The 24044-nt window shown below is 35.5% G+C and overlaps 1 protein-coding gene across 9 annotated transcripts in view; it reads left to right on the top strand.

Annotated features, from left to right (window-relative positions):
• ELF2 (E74 like ETS transcription factor 2) overlaps positions 1 to 24044 on the top strand; it is a 99836-nt gene that overhangs the window by 54986 nt on the left and 20806 nt on the right. The window lies entirely within an intron of this gene.

The following is a 24044-nucleotide window of genomic DNA, read 5'->3' on the forward strand; positions in this document are numbered from 1 at the left end:
TATTTCCTGCCTCTACTTGCTTGGAAGTTACTACTGACTGAACATCTTCAAGTCTGTTTCTTTTTTTTTTCCATGTCTGTTATTTCTGCTACTAATCTATACTTTTTCCTAAAATAACTTTTTAAGAAGTGTTTTCGTTCAGTTATCTATTTTCTTGAGTTTAACCTGGTCACTAGTTTTCTAAAAAGGTAAAGTGTAAATCTTAAGTTTATTTAGTTTTGATTCTAGAATGTTTGAGTTACAATTATACTATTATTTAGTTAAAAAGCATTATTAGAGAAAAGTTTTCAATATTTTATTGACAGTATTTCATTTAATCTGAGATGCCATCAATTGTAAGAAACATTTTTAGACCACTGAAAGAAAAAATGCTGCCAATTGTGAAATATACCGATTTCAGAGATTCCAAAATGTGAAAAAATGTCTTAGAATTAATGAACTATGTTATCATGCAATTATGAATCTTCCTGAAATTCCCATTATCTGGGAATTAGATATCAAAATATCTGGTTTATGAAAAATGAGATGAGTTGCAGTTGTGGAGATATCTATATATGCTGCTGCTGCTAAGTCGCTTCAGTCGTGTCCGACTCTGTGCAGACCCGTAGACAGCAGCCCACCAGGCTCCCCCGTCCCTGGGATTCTCCAGGCAAGAACACTGGAGTGGGTTGCCATTTCCTTCTCCAGTGGATAAAAGTGAAAAGTTAAAGTCGCTCAGTTGTGTCCGACTCTTCACGACCCCATGGACTGCAGCCTACCAGGCTCCTCCGTCCATGGGATTTTCCAGGCAGGAGTACTGGAGTGGGGTGCCATTGCCTTCTCCCCTATGTATGCTAAGATCTCTAAATTCTTTACTGTCTTTTAAGAGAGGGTATTTAAAGCACCATTTAATTACATTGTTTAAAAGTATACAAAATAACCATAAGATACAATTTTAAATTATGGAGGGTATAGAAGATGAAAAAGTATTCTAATATGATGCTTTTACTTAACTCAGTAGGAAGAGTTTGGGAATTTCCTGGTGGTCCAGTGGTCAGGACTTGGTGCTTTCACTGCTGGGGCCCTAGTTGGGGAACTATGATTCCTCAAGCCACTGTAGGGCCAAAAAAAAAAAGTGGAATTTTATCATAATTGGCGGTTTTTAATTGAATTTTGTGACCTAGAAAGCTTTTAAACTATCATTTTAAAACAGGATCCTTTAAAGGCTTTTTTAAATAGCCACAGATTTCTAGTGGTCAAAAGCAAAGAACTACCCCATCAATTAATAAATGAAAAGGAATGATTTAAATGGTATTTGTATACTTTTCAAGAAACATCTGTTTTATATAGAAGGAAAGATAAGTATATCCAGACAGTAGATCATTAAAGGATACTTGTTTAGTTTGGGAAACTAGTAGCATTCATTCCTTTGTACTCAGACTTGTTTTTTTAAACACTAATAACTTCCAATTTTATATATAACAATGTATCTAAGTAATACAGTTTTATTAACCAGACTGTGGAGAGGGTTAAATGCAGATTATATAAAATTTTAAATGAGTAGCACATAAGGTTACAAGTGTTACAAAGTAGGGATGGCTCAGGCTTCTTAGGTATACAAATAGGAATGCTTTTAAACTGTAGGCAAATCCATTCCTCTCCCAGGTCTTACTGCGGACCTACAGCCTGTCAGGCTCAGAGCTAAAATTCTTGTGATAAGCAGGACCCTGCCTTTGCCCTCACCAGGCTTTCAGCTTTGTGGAAAAGATGAACAGTTAAACACATTGCTGCTGCAATACAATGTGATGAGTTAGTGTTATGGTAGGATTAATGAAAGGTTTAGAGAGCATACAGCAGAGGAATGGCTAGGAGGTCAGAATGCCTTCATGAGGAAGTGACATTTAAACAGGTTTGAAAGGTGTGAAGTAATTAGTCATGTAGTGAATAGCATGTCTGAAAGTCTGGAGGAAGGAGAACATAGTCTATTTAATTAGCAGAAAGGTATTCAATATGGCTAGATTATGGTTTATGACAAGAAAAGGGGATTAAAATGAAGCGAAAGAAGTAAAATCTTAACTGGTGAGGACTCTGAAACCTTTATATCTGTTTTTTGGGCCTTATCTAAAAGGTGGTAGGAAGCTTTTTTAAGAATTTTCAACAAAGTATGTTTTTTATACAAATTTGTTTCCAAAATATTGAGTACTGTAAATGAAATTAAAGTAAGACAATAAAAGCATTACCTGAAATAAAGACTGAAGTCCTTAGCTCCTCATTCACAGTTTCCTAATTTTAAGCTAGTTGACTATTCTTATTCACTTTCCACTAAATTGTCTGCCTCTGCAGGTTTGGGCTATAGACGTGCTTATTGCCCATACTAAGCTAAAAGTTAATAGAAATTAAAGTAGTTGCACAACTAGTGTTTCTTTTAGTAATCAAGATGTGGCTGCTTTGATATAATGCTGTTTCAGGAGGAGGAATCATTGTCCCTTCTGCACGCCCCATGCCCTGTTGTAAACTTGGGAAAGGGTCTATACATTTTCTCAGATTTGTGAAAGGGCGCATAACCTAAGAAGAGGTCAAGAACACTTTTAACACAACTGTTAACTATTAGCTTTTGCATGATTTTTTAATGTTTTTGTATTGTGGGCCTTTTTGGCCATGTGGTAAAGCCTGTGGACCTTCTCTCATATTTAACGTTTTTAAATATATAAAATACCTAGGAATACCAAGGAACCAAATATATTGAAATATAGCTTTTAGGCTATTTTTAATTGTGATATAGTAATACATGTTTCCTTAATAATGTATTAAATAATGAGATTTAGTGGCAGATCAAATTTACTGCTATAATTTCAAGGTGGTGATGACCATCAATTATATTTTGAGAAATATGTAATAACTATAATACAATATGAAAATATTTTATGATTTCTGTTGGTCATGAGGTCCCAGATAATGTGACTGTGAAAACTACTATGGTTTGTACTTTATTTAAAATTAAGGTGCTAAATTTCAGGTGGATCTAAAAAACAATTTTCTTCTATCTCATTCATGTCTTATTTTAGCTGTCTACCTTATCTTCCTTTTCTTCTCCATATTCTGCACTGCTTCTGTTCTCTTTCCTTAATAGCTCATAATAGGGATCTGAAAGCCACTTTAAATATGTTTCTTATTGAATACAGTTTTATGATTTCTGCTAAGGAAAAGAAAAAAAGCCTCTTAACTGTATAGTGGTAGTTTTTCATGTCACTTAATGGCTTGACTTAACTTATTCTAAAAACATTCTAGTGTTTGTACATCAAGTACATTTCTTAAAAGCCTCATCTAATCTTTCCTTACTTTTTTGTTGGTTTGAGATCCCTTCAATTTCCATGAAAAAAATTTCTGTGACTAGTGGTTCTCAAACTTGAGCATAACGTCATAATCATTTGCAGTGCTTATTAAAATACAGATCGCTAGGCCTCACCTCCAGGATTTGTGATTCAGTGGGGTGGAATTCAAGAATTTGCATTTTTAACAAGTCCCCAGATGATATTAATGCTGCTGGCCCAGGGATCATACTTTGAGAACCATTATCTTGACTGTTGGGAATGATAGCACTAAAAGAGCTTCTGCCACTGTGAGAACTCGGTTAATACTGTAGTTTTTTACGTGTTGTATTTTACCCATCACAAAGATTGCTGTTGAGGGTGCTGCTGCTGTCGCTTCAATCATGTCCGACTCTGTGCAATCCCATAGACAGCAGCCCACCAGGCTACCCCGTCCCTGGGATTCTCCAGGCAAGATTCTCCAGGCAACCCACACTGGAGTGGGTTGCCATTTCCTTCTCCAATGCATGAAAGTGAAAAGTGAAAATGAAGTCGCTCAGTCATGTCCGACTCTTCACGACGCCATGGACTGCAGCCTACCAGGCTCCTCTGTTCATGGGATTTTCCAGGCAAGAGTACTGGAGTGGGGTGCCATTGCCTTCTCCAGCTGTTGAGGGTGAAAACATACTAAAGTTCTTTCAGGTTTGTATGAGATGATGTAGTGCATTACTGTTATTAATTAATTCACCAGTAAACATTGATTGAGCATCTGCTATATATCAGGCACTGTTTAAAGCATGGGCTTCCTTTGTGGCTCAGCTGGTAAGGAATCCTCCAGCAATGTGGGAGACCTGGGTTCGATCCCTGGGTTGGGAAGATCCCCTGGAGAAGGGAAAGGCTACCCACTCCAGTATTCTGGCCTGGAGAATTCCATGGACTGTATAGTCCATGGGGTCACAAAGAGTTGAACACGACTGAGTGACTTTCACTGTTTAAAGCATGGGGTTAGAGTGATAGACAAAAGAGGCAATGTCTGCATTCATGCAATACTTAGGCTCTAGTGGAGAAAATATGTAAATTCCCCTTGGAGTAAAATTTCTTTATCACAAAGCAGATTACATAAATTAACAACTCCTGAAATTGTTCTTTACAGTTAGTGTTTTCAGTTAAGCTAAAATAATAAATTCATGAACCATTTCTTTTCAAGCAATTGAAGCAACAGGTTAATTCTCCCTTTTCCTCCTCCATATGTCAGTTTTTAAGCGTAGTTGTGATACTGGTGAACTAATCTATCGTGTACAAAGTACCTATTATATGTAAAGTACTGTCACAGCTCCTAGGGAGTAAGTGATTCAGAGTTGACTATAACATGGTGGCTGGCCTCAAAGAAGCTTACCAACTAAGTTGAGAAAAACAAGCATTTGAGGAAATAATAGTATTAAAGTAGATAAGCTTGGGGAAAGGTGAGGAAAGACAAAAAATAACCAAGTATAATAGTTAGTCTGTAAGTTCCAGATTGAATTATTTCTACTGTGGTGGGTCATATTTAAGTTTTATCATAAGGGCATAGTTGACTGTTTAAGGCAAAGGGTTTAGGAACAGAGAAGCAAGTCAAATGGAATTAAGCATTTGTAAATCTCACCTTTTTTTTTTTAATCGTGTGGAAATACTGCCATCAGAAGCATAAGTGACTTCTTCCCACTCACAAAAAATCAGGGAATAGGGCTAAGAACTCAGTGTGTTTGCGGTGCTTAGTTACAATTTGGGAGTGGGATTAGGAGATGAGATAGGACTAGTTTTTATTTAAAATTTTTTTTACATTTCTGTAATTTTTTTGAGTATATCAAGGGAAGAAGGAATATAGCTAATTTCCTTTCTTTCTCTTAGACATTATTAAGATGAATGAAGTACAGATTTTTATAATGGATATCCCATATTCTCCACGTTTAAATTCAGCATTTGGTTATAACTTTTACTTTTTAAATCAGCCAAAATATATGTCTTACTTAAAAGGAATGAACAATTAAAGTTTTTTAATTTAATGTAAATACTTTTCATATGTTTTCTCTAAGACTGAGTCATGATAATAAGTAGTTATCCTCCAGGAGTTTTTTAAGAGTATATTTGAACAAAAGGAATTATTCATTAGCCAGAATTTAGAGATTTTCTTATGATTAGATGAACTTACAAAAGATAAACCCAGAAAGTTTTATATCAAAAAGAAAAGAGTTATGTCTCTAAAGCAGTTAGCAAAAAAGGAATTCTTATTATGCATGTTGTTTGATGCAACTTTTAGGAGAATCTGAATCCTGTTTTTGTTTTGTTTTTCATACCTTTTTTTCCTTCAACTTAATTCTCATAAAATAAAGACTTAGAATAATAACTTAAAATGCAAAATTGTTTTGAAGAGGGAACCAAGGATTTGGGTGAAGAGGAGAAAGAACTCAAATAGTTAGCATAGTTAGCATCTACTTGGATTTACAGCAGTAAGCTGTAGCCTTTTGGTTTGGAAAAAACAAGGCTGGCAGAATAGCATTTGTTTTTGTTTTTGTTTTTTTTTAGCATTTGTTTTTAATTCAATTGCTACATTACATGCCTCCTTAGGAGACCCTTAGAAGTTCCAGTTATCTTCTTGAGATAAGAAGACACTGATTATTATGTCTAGGCTTCATCTACAGGCTATATTCTGGGAAGAAAGGCCTTCACACACAAAAAAAGAAAGAACTTTTGGTGAACCTCATCCTTGGGAATAAAAGTAAGGGGCATTCAGTTTACCCTCTCACAAAGGGAGTCAGGAACTGTAAATTAAAGACCACTATTGTAAGATAATATAACCCTGTGTTTAATTTTGTTGTTACCTTTCGTTTTTCAGTAGAATTAATAGCAAGCACTTCAACAAAAAGAATCCCTAAATACTTGTTTTTGGTGGCTTCAAGAAATTGGGATGCCGCTGAAAAACTAGTTAATTCTGCAACTAATCTAAAGGGAAACAGAATCCCCAAAGATAGAATAATTGAAAGGAGAAGAAAGCAAACTGAATTTTCTTTCAAGGAAAGAAAAGAACGTGAGGAGTTGCCTTGGCTTTGAGACCATTTGTGGGGTTATTCAAGACTGCCTGTATTGCATGTAGCACTTTTTTAATGTGGACTAGAGCAAGAAATATAGCCTTGACTGACTGTAAAGTAACTTGCCTCTATTAGGGAAAATATATATTTAGGAAAAGAGCTCTTTATAATGTACAGAGTGTTGTGAGGAGGAGACAGCTATTAGCTCCTGTGATAGAAAGTTCATATTTTAGCTGAGCCTGGGAAGATAACTCTCATTTGAGAAGTGTTAAAAAAAAAAAAAATACAGTGACAGTCATTAGAGTACATATAGTAGGGAAGACTTTATTCAAGATTTGGGGCTGGGTATTGTAAGAAGCCATCATTTATACCCTTTCCTCCCTTAACCTCCTAGTCCATTACCAAATCACATCAGTTTTACCACCAAAATGTATCATAAATCTAACAATTTCTTTCCAACTTTATTGCTACTAGCCTAGTCCAACCTGTAGTTATTTTTTATATGAGCTATTATGATGACCTTTAGTCTTCCAGTAGATCTTGTTTCCATTCCTGCCTGCTGCCCCCTGCCCCCAACCCTAATCAATTCATTCATGTTGATTTTAAAAATATATTTATAAATTGAAATGTGATATTCCCTTCCTGAAAAACCTTTTAGTGGGTTCTGACTGCACTTAGGATAAATTTCAGGTTTATTTATTTGTTTACTTGGCTGTGTCAGGTCTTAGTTACACCACTCGGGATCTTCCTTGCATCATGTGAGACCTTTTCTAGTGGTGTACAGACGCGGACTCTGTAATTGTGGCTTTTGGGCTCAGTAGTTGAGGCAGTTGGGCTTCGTTGTTCTGGGGCCTGTGGGATCTTAATTCCCTTATCAGGGATCGAACCCATGTTCCCTGCATTGCAAGGTGGATTCTTAACCACTGGACCACCAGGGAAATCTCAATATTCAGGATTTTTAACATGGCCTTCAAGACACAGAATAGTTTGTCTCCTCTCATCCATCTAGAAACAATAACAACAATAATAGCAACAAAACCCAAAACTCTAATATTAATATATCTTTACTATATTGCCAGGAATAGTTCTTAGGACTTTATATAATAGATTTAATACTTTTAGCAACCCTAGGCTGAATAACCTTTCTAAAGCTAGACAGCTATTTAAGTGGTGGAACAAGAACTTAAAGGCAGATGATAAATCAGATGGTAAGTTAGCTAGGGCTCCAAGGCCCAAGCTCATAAGCATTATACTCGGATGAATTACCCAGTACCCTTACCCCAGACATACACATACCTTTCCTTTAAATCAAACTTTATCTTCCTAGGGTGCTCACATATGCTGTTCTCTTTCTGGAACATATTACTTTCCATTTTTTAGCTTTTAATTCCTGGGCATCTTTCAGATATCAGTTTGAAAGTCACTTTCTCAGAGAGAGGATCTTTAGCTGATACTCTTCAGTCTCAGTTGTGACAGTTCTGTTATTTTGTCGGAGACTCCCATTCCTTTTTTCTTTTTTGATTAGCACCTACAAAACTTATGATACAATAAACTCCCATGATAAAGTAATAAGTAATTCTAAAAAATTCAAATCACAAACGTGATTTGAAATTTGACATTATTGTGAATTTAATAAAATGACCCGAGTCAGTCTGTGTGGATGAGGAAATGTGTGTGTGGAATTCAGAATAAGGTATCCAAATCAGTCTAAGGTCAGACTTAGGTGGTTTGGTGCCACCTGCTGGTATTTGTGTTCTCCAGTGACTGTTGTTAGAGAATATAGAGTGCAAGATGGGTGCCAACTCCCAGTTAAAATTTATCTGAATTCATGAAGTTTTACTTTATTATATTTATATTTATTGTTTAATCTTTTCACTTCATGCTTCATAAAGCCAGAGACCATATCTGTTGTGTTTACTGGTATTGCTCAAAGCCAGGCACCAAGTGGGTTTTGAGTAACATATATTTGTTGAGTGAATGAATCAGAAAACGTCATGAACCAGAACAGAATTTCAGAAATTTTGTATTTTATTTAGAAGCTGATAAGTAATGTAGTTTAAACTGGTAAGTAATGTAGTTTAATTAGGCTTCATAGATGTATATGGTTGAGAGAAATGAGCCTAGAAAGATAGAGTGGAACCAGATTTTGGTGGCCTTTGAATAAAATAGCTGTGTGAAACATGATCTGAAGAAGATGAGAAGTGAAAAGAACATTTATTTTAAGTAACTAGAGCATACTAAAATAATATAAATAGAAAGTATGGCGTCCAAAGTACTAAGTTGGGGGGTAGGTTAGGGAATAAATTAAATTTTTAACCAATCTAACAAAAAAGCAACAGAAGAGGGGGAGGAAAAAACTATGGAAATACAAATCATAAATCCAGACAGTAGAAATAGTCCAAAACATCAATTATATTAAAATTACCAATTGTGATCTTAACATAAGTCTGCTATTTTTAACATACACAAAACAAAATTTAATAAAAACAATGGAAAAACATGTTTTATCAGAGAAATACTAACCAAATAAAGCTAATGTACTAAAATAGAATTCAGAGTACAAATTAACTGGGCCAAAGGCTCTCAAACTGCTAAGAGGAACATTCCAGAAAATATAACCATCATAAACTTATATGCATCTAACAACATAGCCTTGTAATATCATTTAAAGTAAAAACGTTTAGAAATTCCCTGGTGGTCCAGTGGTTAGGACTCCTTGCTTCCACTGCAGGAAGATCTACTAAGATAACACAAGCTGTGCAAGCTACCACCAAAAAATAAAGTAAAAACTTAAAGAATTACAAGGCTGAGTTGATGTGTCTACAAAACTGGGACTTTAAAAACATCTCTGTCAAAATTGACAAATTAAGCAGACACAAAATTTAAAATGACATCAAAGAACTGAAACACAGGATTAACAAATTTGATAAACTAGAGATATATAGAACATTGTACCTAACTAAATAAAATACAACCTTGTATATTTTTTTCCAGTTATATTCAGGTCAGTTTTTAACTGTTATAGCACAGTCTCAACAGTGACTGTCATAGCAGAATCTCAACAATGTCTGGAAACATCGGTATCATTCAAAATACACTATTTCAAACTTCCCTGGTAGTCCAGTGTTAAGAATCCACCTGCCAGTGCAGGGCACATGGGTTCAATCCCTGGTCCAGAAAGATCCCTCAAGCAGCAGAGCAACTAAGCCTGTGCACCACAACTACTGAGCAGCTTAACAACAACAACAGATAGATTTTAAAATTGCTTAGAAGGTTCATCAGGGTTGCTTTGTATACCAGAGCAATGAGACAAAAAAAGATCCCATTCACATGGTTTTAAACATTTAATTAGGTACAGGTATATGCAATACCTGTATGAAAATAAGAACTTTACTTTATGGAGCGACATAACTAAATGAAGATATACACAACTTCCTTAAGAAACAATAGAAAAACAGACCAAACCGATTTTATTGGTTCCTTTAATCTTTAACCCATAATAAACACAGGGAAAACTGGACATGGTAAAGCTGTTAATTTTTCCCCTGTTAATGTATAAATTCAATACAAGTCCAGTCAAAATTCTAAGAGGACCTGTTTTTGGTGGAATTGACAAACTGTTAGATAGAGATCCAAAAGTAGTCTATACTGCAAACGAACAAAATATGTGATACTTACCCTCCTATTCATAAAATTTTTCAATGTGATATTGGCCCACAGATGAGTAGTTGGGTAGAATAGAAGATTAGAGAGCCCTGAAACACAGTAAGCATACATTTATGCCTGGTATATAATAGAGTGGGTTTACAGAAAGGAAGAATTATTCAATAAATTATATTAGGACAGCTAGCTTTTTATAGAAAAGTAAAATATTAGTAGATCCGTGTTTCATACTTTTATTTATTTTTTAATTGATTTGTTTATTCCTCTTTACCCCTTTTATTTATGTAAAAATCCAATTTTCCTCCCTCATAGCCATCAAATTTAATTGGATTAATGGTTTTTTTTAGTATATTAACTGTATATATGGACATGAGTTTGAATAAACTCAGGGAGCCTAGTGATGGACAGAGAACCCTGGCGTGCTGTAGTCCATGGGGTTGCAAAGAGTCGGACATGACTTAGTGACTGAACAACAACTGTATATATATCTGGTTGTATAAACTTAAAGTTTATAGAAATGGTATTATGTATCTTAGTCTGTTTTTTAGTAAGTCTGTTTTTACTATTCTTAATACCCATTCATGTTGCTTTGTATGTATCCAATCTGTTGTTTTTAACTGCTGCACAGTTCTTCCTGATAGACATCTGCCACATTTTATTCTCCTGTTTGTGGTTGTCTGTGGATCAACTGGGGAGCTTAATGGCCTAGGATGGTCTCAGCTGGGACAACTCAGCCCTCTCCTCTCTAATCTCCAATCATCTTCTTTTTTATTTCTTAAGATGTTGATCAAGCAACTCTAATATGCTAGAGAGTAGTTATATTAATTGGCATTTCTTGGTTTTTTTTTTTTTTGGTAATGGATTTTCTTTAAAAATTTTTTTTAATTAGAAAAAATTTTAAATGAGGTGTAGTTAACTTATACATTGTATGTGTCAGGTGTACAATAGTGATTCATAATTATTATAGGTATTATAAAATATTGGCTATGTTTCCTGTGCTTTATAACAGCTTATTTATTTTGTACATAGTAGTTTGTACCTCTTAGTCCCTTACTCCTATTTTGCCCCTCCCCCTCTCCATTCTCCACTGGCATGTTTTCTGTATCTTTGAGTCTGTTTCTTTTTGTTATAATAACTAGTTTATTTTGCATTTCTTACATAAGTGATATACAGTATTTGTCTTTCTCTGACTTATTTCACCAAGCATAATAACATTCCAAGTCCATCCATGTTGTTGCAAACGGCAAAATTTCATTCCTTTTTTGTGGCTGAGTAGTATTCCTGTATATATATTTGTGTGTGTGTGTGTCTGTGTGTGTGTCTGTCTGTCTCCATAAACATACCACATCTTCTTTATCCATTCATAGGTTGATTGATACTTTGACTGCTTTGTATCCTCACTGTTGTAAATAATGCTGTTGTGAACACTGGGGAGCATGTATCTTTTTGAATTAATGTTTTTGTCTTTGAATATATACCCAGGAGTGAAATTGCTGGATCATATGGTAGTTCTAGTTTTAGTTTTTTGAAGAACCTCCATAGTGTTTTCCACAGTGGCTGTACCAATTTACATTCTCATTCGCATTCCTGTTTTCTTCCAAAATCTTGAGAGTGTATCTGAAGTTTAGTGTTTGTTGTAGGTTTTAGTATATAATATATACCAGGTTAAGGAATTTCCATGTAGGACACTGGTTTTGCTTTTGTGTTAGTTATTCATGGAATCCTATCAGGTGCTTATTCAGCATTCTTTGATAAGTTATGATTTTTCTTCATTAATATGATCAGTTAATTGAAGAATTCTTAGGCATTGAACTCCCCTTGCATTTGAGGATACATCATCTTGCTCTTGTTTTACTGTTAGTTAAGGGCCTTTCATAAGTAGTATGGAACTATAATTTCTTGTATTATCTTTATCTAATTTTGGAATCAAGATCACACTAGGCTCATAAAATAATCTAGGTTGCTTTCACTTTTTTAATTTTTCTGCTATAAGATAAGAATTAATTTAAAATTTTGCTGGAATTTTCTTAAAAGGACATTTAAGCCTGTAATTTTTTTTTGTTTTTGTAAAGGAGGTTCAAGACTACATTTTCTTTGCTGCTTATTATTCTATTCAATTTTTTTCCTTATACGCCTTACACAGTTTCTTTATACAGTTCATCCAAATTTCAACTTTGTTAGTGTATAATTACTGTTCATAATCCTGATTTATTATTTTTGTATGTATTATATCTGTGGTTATTTGTACCTTTTCTTGGTAACTCTTGCAGAGGTCTATCTGTTTTATTAACCTTTCCAAAACCAATTTTTGATTTCGTGAATCTTTTGTATTTTTAAAAATTATTGCTCTCTATTTCACTTTTCCTGCTTATTATTATTTTCTTTCTTATTTTTCCGTCTTTATTGCTGAATGTTTAGCTTATTTTTTAAAATAATTTATTTATTTATTTTTTTGAATGAATCAGTTAAAAAATTTTTTTTTTCTTATATGATATTATACATGTTTTAATTCCATTCTCCCAAATGACCTCCCACCTCCCTCTCCCACAGAGTCCAAAAGACTGTTCTATACATCTGTGTCTCTTTTGCTGTCTTGCATACAGGGTTGTTGTTACCATCTTTCTAAATTCCATATATATGCGTTAGTATACTGCTTATTTATTTTTAAACCTTTTCATGTCCTGGTTAAGTACTGTTTTAGCTGTGTTGCATATAGTTTCACATATTGTATTTTTATTGTAATTATTTTCTAAATATTTCTTAACTACTTTATGATTTCCCTTTTATTTTATGGGCTATTTAAAATACACTGTAAGTGATAGCACACATTAGTTTGACTGTATCAAAACTTAAAATTTTTGTAGGACAGACGATACCATAGACCAACTAAAGTAAAGTCGAACAGCAGGCTGGCAGAAGATATTTGGAACACCTGTCTGAATTATTATTATCTAGTATACACTACGGAGAAGGCATTGGCACCCCACTCCAGTACTCTTGCCTGGAAAATCCCATGGACAGAGGAGCCTGGAAGGCTGCAGTCCATGGGGTCGCTAAGGGTCGGGCATGACTGAGCGACTTCATTTTCACTCAATGGCACCCCACTCCAGTGTTCTTGCCTGGAGAATCCCAGGGATGGCGGAGCCTGGTGGGCTGCAGTCTCTGGGGTCGCAGAGAGTCGGATACGACTGAAGTGACTTAGCAGTAGCAGTATACACTAGATAATTAGTGTTATTACACTAGATGTTAACGTTCTACACATAAGACAGAAAGTGTCATAGAAAGATGACAAAGGATATGAATAGAAAATTCATAGGAGAAACGTTAATGGGCAGTAAATATGAAAAAATGTTTATTCTCAGTACTTATTAGGTATATGCAAATTAATACAGCAATGAAAATTTTCCCACCATCCAGCAGATGGCAAACATTTTAAAAGTCTGATTATATTTTATATTGACAAGGATGGAAGAAAAATGGGAACTCTGACACATTACTAGGAGTATTTTAGACTTAAACTGCTACTTTGGAAAGAGTAACAAATAAATTAAAAATGCACTTATTTTTTGACCTAAAAATTCTCTCTGCAGGTATGTACTATGGAGAGACTGTAGCATGCATGCTTAAGAAAACATAGATAAGATTCTTTTTTTGCAGCATTGTTTATAAAAGTAAAAAATGGAAACAACTTTATTTGCCTATTAGTAGATAATTTTTTAACAAAATGGGGTATTTTTATGCCCTGGGATAATTTGAAGTATGTAAAAAGCATAGCTATATCTACTTATAATAACATGGATAGAATGTAAATCTTGAATGAAAAAAGCAAATTTTAGAATGGCATATGTGATATAATGTCATTTATGTACACAAAGTGTATAAAATAATACTGTATGTCATTTTGGGATATATGCACACACATGTGAACATGTAAAAGTATACAAAATAGGCTGGAAGAATATACACAGAAACTCATGATAGTGGTTTCTTTGGAGAGATAGAATGCTGAATGAAGACTGGGGATAGTTCTCAAAGGTGTTGTTATCTTCATTTGTAATGTACTGTTTCTTAGGGAGAAACAACACTTTCAAGTATAAATAACAAAATGATAACAGTTGTTTGTTCTGGATGGTGGGGGCATGAACTGTCTGTTTATATATATATATATATTTTTTTTTTTTTTGGTAATTTCACATACATTTTAAAATTTCTTTAAAAATTATATGACTTTCTTTTCTAAAATTTTTTTTACTGGAGGATAATTGCATTACAATATTGTGTCAGCTTCTGCCACACACCAGTTTGAATCAGCCACAGGAATACACATATCCCCTCCCTCTTGAATCCCTCTCCCATCTCCTTCCCCACCCCACCCCTCTAGGTTGCCCAGAGCACTGGCTGAGCTCCCTGTGCCACACAGCAAATTCTCACTTGCTCTCTGTTTTACATATGGTAGTGTGTATGTTTCCTTGCTGTTTTCTCAATGCATCCTACCCTCACATTCCCTCACTGTGTCTGAAGGTCTGTTCTCTATGTCTGTGTCTTCCATATGGATGCGTTAACATATGGTATTGTCTCTCTGACTCACTTCACTCTAATAGACTCTAGGTCCATCCACCTCATTAGGACTGACTCAAATGTGTTCTTTTTTTATAGCTAAATAATATTTCATTGTATATATGTACTGCAATTTCTGTATCCATTCATCTGTCAATGGACCTCTAAGTTGCTTAAGAGATGACTTTTTAAACTAGGAACACAGATGACTCAAGATTTCTAGCCTGGGATGATGCAATGTTATTGATAGAGGAAACAAAGGAGATTTGTAGGTAAAAGACCTTTAGATACCACTGGGTTATCCAAATAAAGACATTTACCATACAACTGGAAATTAGAACTTAGACCTAAAAAAAAAAAAATTAAGCCTAGAGATGCTCATTTTTGAGTTAGTTCAGAAATAATATTGAAAGTCATGGTGGTGCGTGGATATTAACTGTCATTCTTCAGAGAGTGGAGAATGAAGAGAGAAGCTGGCTAAGGTTTATGCTTTGGAAGAACAGTCACGTTTGAGGGTTGCGCAGATGTAGGCTAAGTCAACTGAAGAAAATAGGGAAAAAACACGATCAGACTGTCTATTATTGTGTAAGTCATATGAAGGGAAGAAGGTTAATAATGGATAGTCAAAAATGTCATTTGTTTGAAGAGGTAGAGTCAGGTGAAAACTAAGAAGAGGTCCTAGGGCTTGCTTGGCAGTTAAAAGCTTGAAGGGACTTTTGAAGAACTTTTCAGTGGGTAGGTGCAGAAGATACATTGTAATAGGAGAAGAAATTAGTTAATTTGAATATTCCTTTTAGAATCAAAATAGAATTTGACTTACAGTTGCAGTATATTTTAGTTAAGAACTCCACTGTAAATATTCTCATAAATATGCCAAATAAGAATCCTGCATAGCCCTTGTACTTTTACAGGAATTTAAAACAATTTCTAGAGTATTCAAGATAAATTCCCTAATGATAATAAAGAACTCAAGTCCTTGAAATCAGTTGTTATAAATGTTATTTAAAATAGATCATTAACCATTTTAACTCACCTTGTATGGTATCATACACATAAGGGTACTTAATAAATGCTTTTGGAAGACAGTTATTTGTCCAACATCCATTAGAAAAGACCAGCTACAAGAATCAGTTGATGTGTTGTTCTAGGAGTGGCTGCTAAGGATTAGAAAGTTTTTTGCTTAGTATAAACTGTAAAGTGAAGAATCAGCAGGCTCAAAGAGAGTTTGGCCCAGGGATAGCTTAAGTAAAATGCAGAAAACATGAATAAAACTAAGCTAGATTATCAGCTTCAAAAATGGTACATGTTGGATCCTTACTCATCATAGGTTTTTATGGTCCATAAATGCATATGTGGAGAAAGTTCTATGATAAAATAATTTTTGGGAATCATAGACCTCCTTGAGAATCTGAATAGTCATAGTTCTTCAGAAAAAAATGCTATTTTTTGCTAACAAAATATTTTGCTAACAATTTTTCCTTTATGAACCCCCTATCAAAAATTCATACCTTATGAAGGCTTTTATACATGTAAATATAGGATATACTCATTACTACTATAATTTCATGTATAGGCAATTTTGTATATCACACTTGTCTAAGAATTTCACCTTTTATAGAGGTTCTGTGTGAATTGAGAAGGCTTAATTTTTTTTCTTTTGTTACCTAATTCAATGCTACCAGTAGTATAGGTGCCTACAACAGAAAGTGTTGTACAGAGTGCCTATAATACTTACTTGCTCAAAGTAAGTGCTGGTTAATTATTTGTTGAATAAATGAATGAATATGTGGGTTCAAACATCTTCATTTTAATAATATTTTATAAAACCTAACTATAATATTAAATAAAATGTATCAGTATAATAAATAACTAAAAATAGAGGATTAACCACAGTAGTTTAAAAATATTTGAAATAGTCTATCTTTTCTCTTTGTAAATTTACAGACTTGCACACCTGTATGTATTTGTTTGTCTCCCAGTATTGATAAACTGAGCTTTACTTAAAGGTCCTAAATCTCTTGATTCCAGCTTGTTGTCCTGATAGATATATTTATCTTAAACCTTAGTTTTCATGACTCTTTTTTTCCCTGCTAAACATGCCCAACACACCATACCCCAGTTTTGAGTTTCATTGTTAGTTTGGCTGTATCAGAAAAACTTAGACTGACCCCCTCTTATTCTTCTCCCACCATTCACTGCTCAAAATTTTTTTTCAATTTTTTCTTAATTTCTGAGGAATACTCTTAACCATTGTGCTAGCTTTGACATTAAAAAGTAAAACATCAACACTTTATAATTTATAAAATGGTAAAATGGGTGAAAATTTTCACCCATGTTGTAACTTCTAAGTTTTATAGAATATTGTTTTGTAGAATTTTTAACCTTGAAATCATAAGCTACCAATACTGGTTAAATACCAATACTGGTTAAATTATTTAACTTCTTGGGGGTTTAGTTTCCTGATGTGTAAAATAGGGCATTGGATAAAGCCGGTGATTCTCAAATAACCCTACCATTGGTGGTTATCGAGTTACTATCACTAAAATAGGAAGTTTTTATCCTTCTCCAAAATTACAGGATGTTAAAAGTATATGACATTAAATGGATAAAATGTCTCCTTCATCTGACTCCTACCTGTAATTTTTTTAAAGCCTGTTGCCCTTGGTACTTGTATCTAATAGAGCACACAGTTACATATTTGGTTTTAAAGTGTAATATATTTGATTCACGGAAGTCAGGAAAAGGGATCATGATGTTCAGTTCAGGTCCTTAATTTTTTTCAAAATCTCTAGGTGATGTGGTCTCTAGGCACCTTTCCAACCATAAGATTTTATGATTCTCTTTTCTAGATAAAAGATACAAAGGAAATAACCAGAATAAGCTAAAAACATTAAAATTGGTGTGGTGTAAGACACAATTGTATGTTTACATACCTCTAAAGAATTTTTACCATCTTGGTTATTCCAGGACCATAAAATCATTGAAATACCCAAGGGTATGTAATTATTTTTGGTTATATTAGACCTGGATTCCTAGGTAGCTCAGTGGTTAAAAAAAAAAAAATCCACTTGCCAGTGCGGGAGCTTCAGGGGATGTGGGTTTGATCCCTCCGTGAGGAAGATCCCCTGGAGGAGGACATGGCAACCTACTCCAGTATTCTTGCTTGGAAAATTCTATGGGCAGATTAGCCTGGTGGGCTACAGTTCATGGCATCACAAATAGTCGGACACGTCTGAGTACACATGCATTCATTCGTTCATTCATTCATATTAGACTTTAATGGTAATGATTATATTTTGATGACTTACTTATTTTTAAAATGGAGAGGCTGGAGGAGGAAAGAATTGATGCTCAGACTATACAGACAGACATGGAAAGAACTGCTCAGGACTCTGTAGTTGAAAGTTACAGGTCATTTTTAAACTTTTCCCTTCTTTCTTTAAGCTGTAAAATGTGACAAGTTGGGAGTTTAAACTGCTCCTTTTTTGTGTTAGCTTTTGCTGATTAACAAATCATCCCAAATTTAGCAGTTTAAAACAATAAACATTATATTATCTAGTTTTTGAGATTAAGGATTGGAGATTGACTTACCTGCATGGTTCCTAACTCAGGATCTTTCATGAGGATGGCATATCTGAGGGCTTGATTAATTAAGGCTGGACGGTTTGTGTCCTAGAGAGTTCAATCATAGGACCATTGGCAGGATGCCATTGTTACTTGTCTAATAGGCCTCTACACAGAGATGCTTCCTCAGATTGACTCAATAGCAAGAGATCAAGCACTTTCTGAAGTCACGTACGATCACTTCACCTCTGTTCTGTTTGTTAGAAGTGAGCCATTAAGTTCAGCCTACACTCAAAGGGAGAGATGGAAATTATATTCTACCTCTTGAAGGAAGGAATATTAAGGAATTTTCAGAAAAGTAGGTACTAAATGCATCATAATGGATAAACAAGCCTTGTTACTTTGGAGCTTGGGGAAGTGTTTGCCGTTCGGGGACACCCAAAATGGGAGTATCATGGTGGAGAGGTCTGACAGAATGTGGTCCACTGGAGAAGGGAATGGCAAACTTCAGTATTCTTGCCTTGAGAACCCCATGAACAGTTTGAAAAGGCAAAATGATAGGATACTGAAAGGGGAACTCCCCAGGTCAGTAGGTGCCCAATATGCTACTGGAGATCAGTGGAGAAAAAACTCCAGAAAGAATGAAGGGATGGAGCCAAAGCAAAAACAATACCCAGTTGTGGATGTGACTGGTGATAGAAGCAAGGTCCGATGCTGTAAAGAGCAATATTGCATAGGAACCTGGAATGTCAGGTCCATGGATCAAGGCAAATTGGAAGTGGTCAAACAGGAGATGGCAAGAGTGAACGTTGACATTCTAGGAATCAGCAAACTAAAATGGACTGGAAAGGGTGAATTTAACTCAGATGACCATTATATCTACCACTGTGGGCAAGAATCCCTTAGAAGAAATGGAGTAGCCATCATGGTCAACAAGAGTCTGTAATGCAGTACTTGGATGCAATCTCAAAAACAACAGAATGATCTCTTGTTCGTTTTCAAGGCAAACCATTCAATATCACAGTAATCCAAGCCTATGCCCCAACCAGTAACACTGAAGAAGCTGAAGCTGAATGGTTCTATTGACCTACAAGACTTTTTAGTACTAACACCCAAAAAAGATGTCCTTTTCATTGTAGGGGACTGGAATGCAAAAGTAGGAAGTCAAAAAACACCTGGAGTAACAGGAAAATTTGGCCTTGGAGTATGGAATGAAGCAGGACAAAGGCTGATAGAGTTTTGCCAAGAGAACGCACTGGTCATAGCAAACACTCTCTTCCAACAACACAAGAGAAGACTCCACACGTGGACATCACCAGATGGTCAACACTGAAATCAGACTGATTATATTCTTTGCAGCCAAAGATGGAAAAGCTCTATACAGTCAGCAAAAACAAGACCGGGAGCTGACTGTGGCTCAGATCATGAACTCCTTATTGCCAAATTCAGACTTATATTGAAGAAAGTGGGGAAAACCACTAGATCATTCAGGTATGACCTAAATCAAGTCCCTTACAGTGGAAGTGAGAAATAGATTTAAGGGACTAGATCTGATAGACAGAGTACCTGATGAACTATGGATGGAGGTTTGTGACATTGTACAGGAGACAGGGATCAAGACCATCCCCATGAAAAAGAAATGCAGAAAAGCAAAATGGCTGTCTGCGGAGGCCTTACAAATAGCTGTGAATAGAAGAGAAGCGAAAAGCAAAGGAGAAAAAGAAAGATATAAGCATCTGAATGCAGAGTTCCAAAGAATAGCAAGGAGAGATAAGAAGGCCTTCCTCAGCAATCAGTGCAAAGAAATAGAGGGAAACAACAGAATGGTAAAGACTAGAGACGTCTTCAAAAAAATTAGAGATACCAAGGGAACATTTCATGCAAAGATGGGCTCGATAAAGGACAGAAATGGTCTGGACCTAACAGAAGCAGAATTTATTAAGAAGAGGTGGCAAGAATACACAGAAGAACTGTACAAAAAAGATCTTCATGACCAAGATAATCATGATGGTGTGATCACTCACCTAGAGCCAGACATCCTGGAATGTGAAGTCAAGTGGGCCTTAGGAAGCATCACTACAAACAAAGCTAGTGGAGGTGATGGAATTCCAGTTGAGCTATTTCAAATCCTGAAAGATTTGAGTGCTACACTCAATATGCCAGCAAATTTGGAAAACTCAGCAGTGGCCACAGGACTGGAAAAGGTCAGTTTTCATTCCAATCCCAAAGAAAGGCAATACCAAAGAATGTTCAAAGTACTGCACAATTACACTCATCTCACACGCTAGTAAAGTAATGCTCAAAATTCTCCAAGCCAGGCTTCAGCAATACGTGAACCGTGGACTTCCAGATGTTCAAGCTGGTTTTAGAAAAGACAGAGGAACCAGAGATCAAATTGCCAACATCCGCTGGATCATGGAAAAAGCAAGAGAGTTCCAGAAAAACATCTATTTTTGCTTTAGTGACTATGGCAAAGCCTTTGACTGTGTGGATGACAATATACTGTGGAAAATTCTGAAAGAGATGGGAATACCAGACACCTGACCTGCCTTCTGAGAAACTTGTATGCAGGTCAGGAAGCAAGTTAGAACTGGACATGGAACGACAGACTGGTTCCAAATAGGAAAAGGAGTACATCAAGGCTGTATATTGTCACCCTGCTTATTTAACGTCTATGCAGAGTACATCTTGAGAAACACTGGGCTGGAAGAAGCACAAGCTGGAATCAAGATTGCTGGGAGAAATATCAATAACCTCAGATATGCAGATGACACCACCCTTATGGCAGAATGTGAAGAGGAACTAAAAAGCCTCTTGATGAAAGTGAAAGAGGAGAGTGAAAAACTTGGCTTAAAGCTCAACATTCAGAAAATGAAGATCATGGCATCTGGTCCCATCACTTCATGGGAAATAGATGGGGAAACAGTGGAAACAGTATCAAACTTTATTTTTTTGGGCTCCAAAATCACTACAGATGGTGATTGCAGCCATGAAATTAAAAGACGCTTACTCCTTGGAAGGAAAGTTGTGACCAACCTAGATAGCATATTGTAAAACAGAGATATTACTTTGCCAAAAGGTCCATCTAGTCAAGGCTATGGTTTTTCCAGTAGTCATGTATGGATGTGAGAGTTGTACTGTGAAGACCGAAGAATTGATGCTTTCGAACTGTGATGTTGGAGAAGACTCTTGAGAGTCCCTTGGACTGCAAGGAGATCCAATCAGTACATCCTAAAGGGGATCAGTCCTGGGTATTCATTGGAAGGACTAATGCTGAAGCTGAAACTCCTGTACTTTGTCCACCTGATGCGAAGAGTTGACTCATTGGAAAAGACTCTGATGCTGGGAGGGATTGGGGGCAGGAGGAGAAGGGGACGACAGAGGATGAGATGGCTGGATGGCATCACCAACTCGATGGACGTAAGTTTGAGTGAACTCCGGGAGTTGGTGATGGACAGGGAGGCCTGGCGTGCTGCGATTCACGGGTTGCAAAGAGTCGGACACGACTGAGCAACTGAACTGAACTGAACTGAAGTGTTTGAGAGTAAGGGTTCTGAAGTTAGAATTCTTGGGTTCAAATCCTGGCTCTGCTCTCTTGAACACCATGACCTTGCTCAACATTCCTCATCTATAAAATGAGCAGAGTGTTAATATCTGTTACAGAAATGTAAAGCAGAATAGGTGAAAAAACTTAAGGTAAAGCTCTTACCCTGGTGGCTTTGATTTCAGTAAAAGTTATTATTTACCTTTTTTCCCTACTAGATCATAGGAATACTTTGATATAAAGAATGTCATTCTGCAATGTTATGAGCAGGATATGAATTTGCTGTAAAGTTTCTATCATGCTAACCTAACTATTCTTACTCAATTTTTAAAATTCTGCTTATGAATATCTGCTTTATCTTGAATCTTCAGAAATGCAGATGTATGTATGTGAATGTGTATATATACACACATATATGCATTATATACACATATTTTCACAGTCTACATGGCTTGAGTGATATTGTATGGAAGAAATTCATTATATTTTAGTCCTGCCACATTTAACATTTTACCATGTTGTTAAAAATTCTTTGAACATGTTTTTAATAAAACAGTTCATTGAATTTCTTACTTCCTCAAGCTAGGCCCTGGAAATGAAATTCCTAGATCAGTATATATTTACCTCTTTAAGACTCTTGATATCTGACACTCATTGCTTTCTTGAAAGTGTGTACCAGTTTATATTTCCAGCAGCTATAATTTCTAAAATAGTAAAGTGGATTTTAACTTTTCATCCATTTTGTAACTTGGTCTCACCTTGCTTGTTATTGGTGGCTTTTGAAAGCCTAGTTATAGGACCCAAACAGAATTGCATTAAACTCTAGGGAATTATGTTTCTATAAGAGCTTTACATATATAGGAATATTTTCTAGCCTTTCTACATAATTTGTATTAATATTTCATAAATATTATATGTGTATATATTAACTGAAGTATTATGCAGAAATAGACACAGTGTCTGTTCCCTTGGAAGTTAAAATATAAGGCAGATATGGGTCTGTATAATTAAGATTCTGTTGTTGTTTAGTAGATGAGTCATGTCTGACTCTTTTATGACCCCATAGACTGTAGCCCACCAGGCCCCTCTGTCCATGGGATTTCCCAGGCAAGAATACCGGAATGGGTTGCCATTTCCTTCTCCCAGGGATCTTCCCTACCTAGGGATCAAACCCACATCTCCTGCATTGGCAGGCAGATAATCACTGAGCCGCTAGGGAATCCCCTTAATTAAGATATATTCCGAGTAAAATACACAAGACACACACTGTTACCTTCCTTAAAAGATAAACCTCAAGAAGCAAATAGTAAGATGAAAGTTATGTATGATGCTTCAAAGTGACTCCCACAGTGAGAAGATAATTTGTTTCCTTTTGAGCCAAGTCAGATTGTTGCCTCTAGAAAACATAAACCTTTAGTTTGCCTCACTCTCTTCCTGTCAAAACATATTAATATCTGTTGACTGATAAGAGTGGAAATTCAGGTTTGTTATCAATTTCAGTGTTCTGTCTAAAGCTAGAAATTAGCTCCTTCCTATTCCTTATCATCCTCTCATCTGGAAACTCTCAGTTTATGATACTGGCTGTAGATTGATGGTCCTTATTTTAAATTAACTAGAAATTAAAAAAAATAAAAGCGACCAGTCGTACAGTTTTTTTGTCCAATAGGTGGCAAGTTTACCTAACTACAGGAAAGAAATCCCTGTTTGGTTTAAGGGAAGGTTGTACTTTGGAAATGGCAGATAGGTTCTTTTTGCGGAGGCTGGGGATTATGGTGGTAGGACTAGGGGAAAGGTCCAAGGGAATCAGTGAATATTTAGAAGAAAAGAAAATAGTCATGGACTGTGTAATCTACTCTGAAGTTGCACTGACATGTTGGGCAAATATTTGTAAAATGACATTGTATTAATACTACCACTGGAAAAAGTTTTTGTATAGTTATCAGCATAGTTCATTAAATCTAGATCATAAGAATTACACCTTATTAAAAATAAGTAACAAAATTTTCTTTTGTTTATTCAGCAAATACTTTTTGAACACTTATTCCGGAGGGAGGCACTGTTTTATGTTTTGTGTAGAAACTATACGGCAACATTTTTTTTTTAATATTATGAAACTCTGAAACCAAGGAAGCATTGTGTGTGTGTGTGTGTTTAATGAAGCTTCATCTAAGTCATTTTATAGGCTTGAATTCTTGTGTGTAAATTTGTAGTCACTAAGTGGCAATATAGCTCTTGCTTCTATATTTTAATATGTAGGTTATTTGTAATAAGGTTAGTTTGATCAAAAAGATCTTTAAAAGTAGACGATGTGAAATATGTTTGCTTCAGAATGAACCAAATATAAGAGGGTACATAAACTTCATG

The sequence above is a fragment of the Bos taurus genome, chromosome 17, assembly GCF_002263795.3.
Source record: "Bos taurus isolate L1 Dominette 01449 registration number 42190680 breed Hereford chromosome 17, ARS-UCD2.0, whole genome shotgun sequence".
In the NCBI taxonomy this organism is placed as follows: Eukaryota; Metazoa; Chordata; class Mammalia; order Artiodactyla; family Bovidae; genus Bos; species Bos taurus.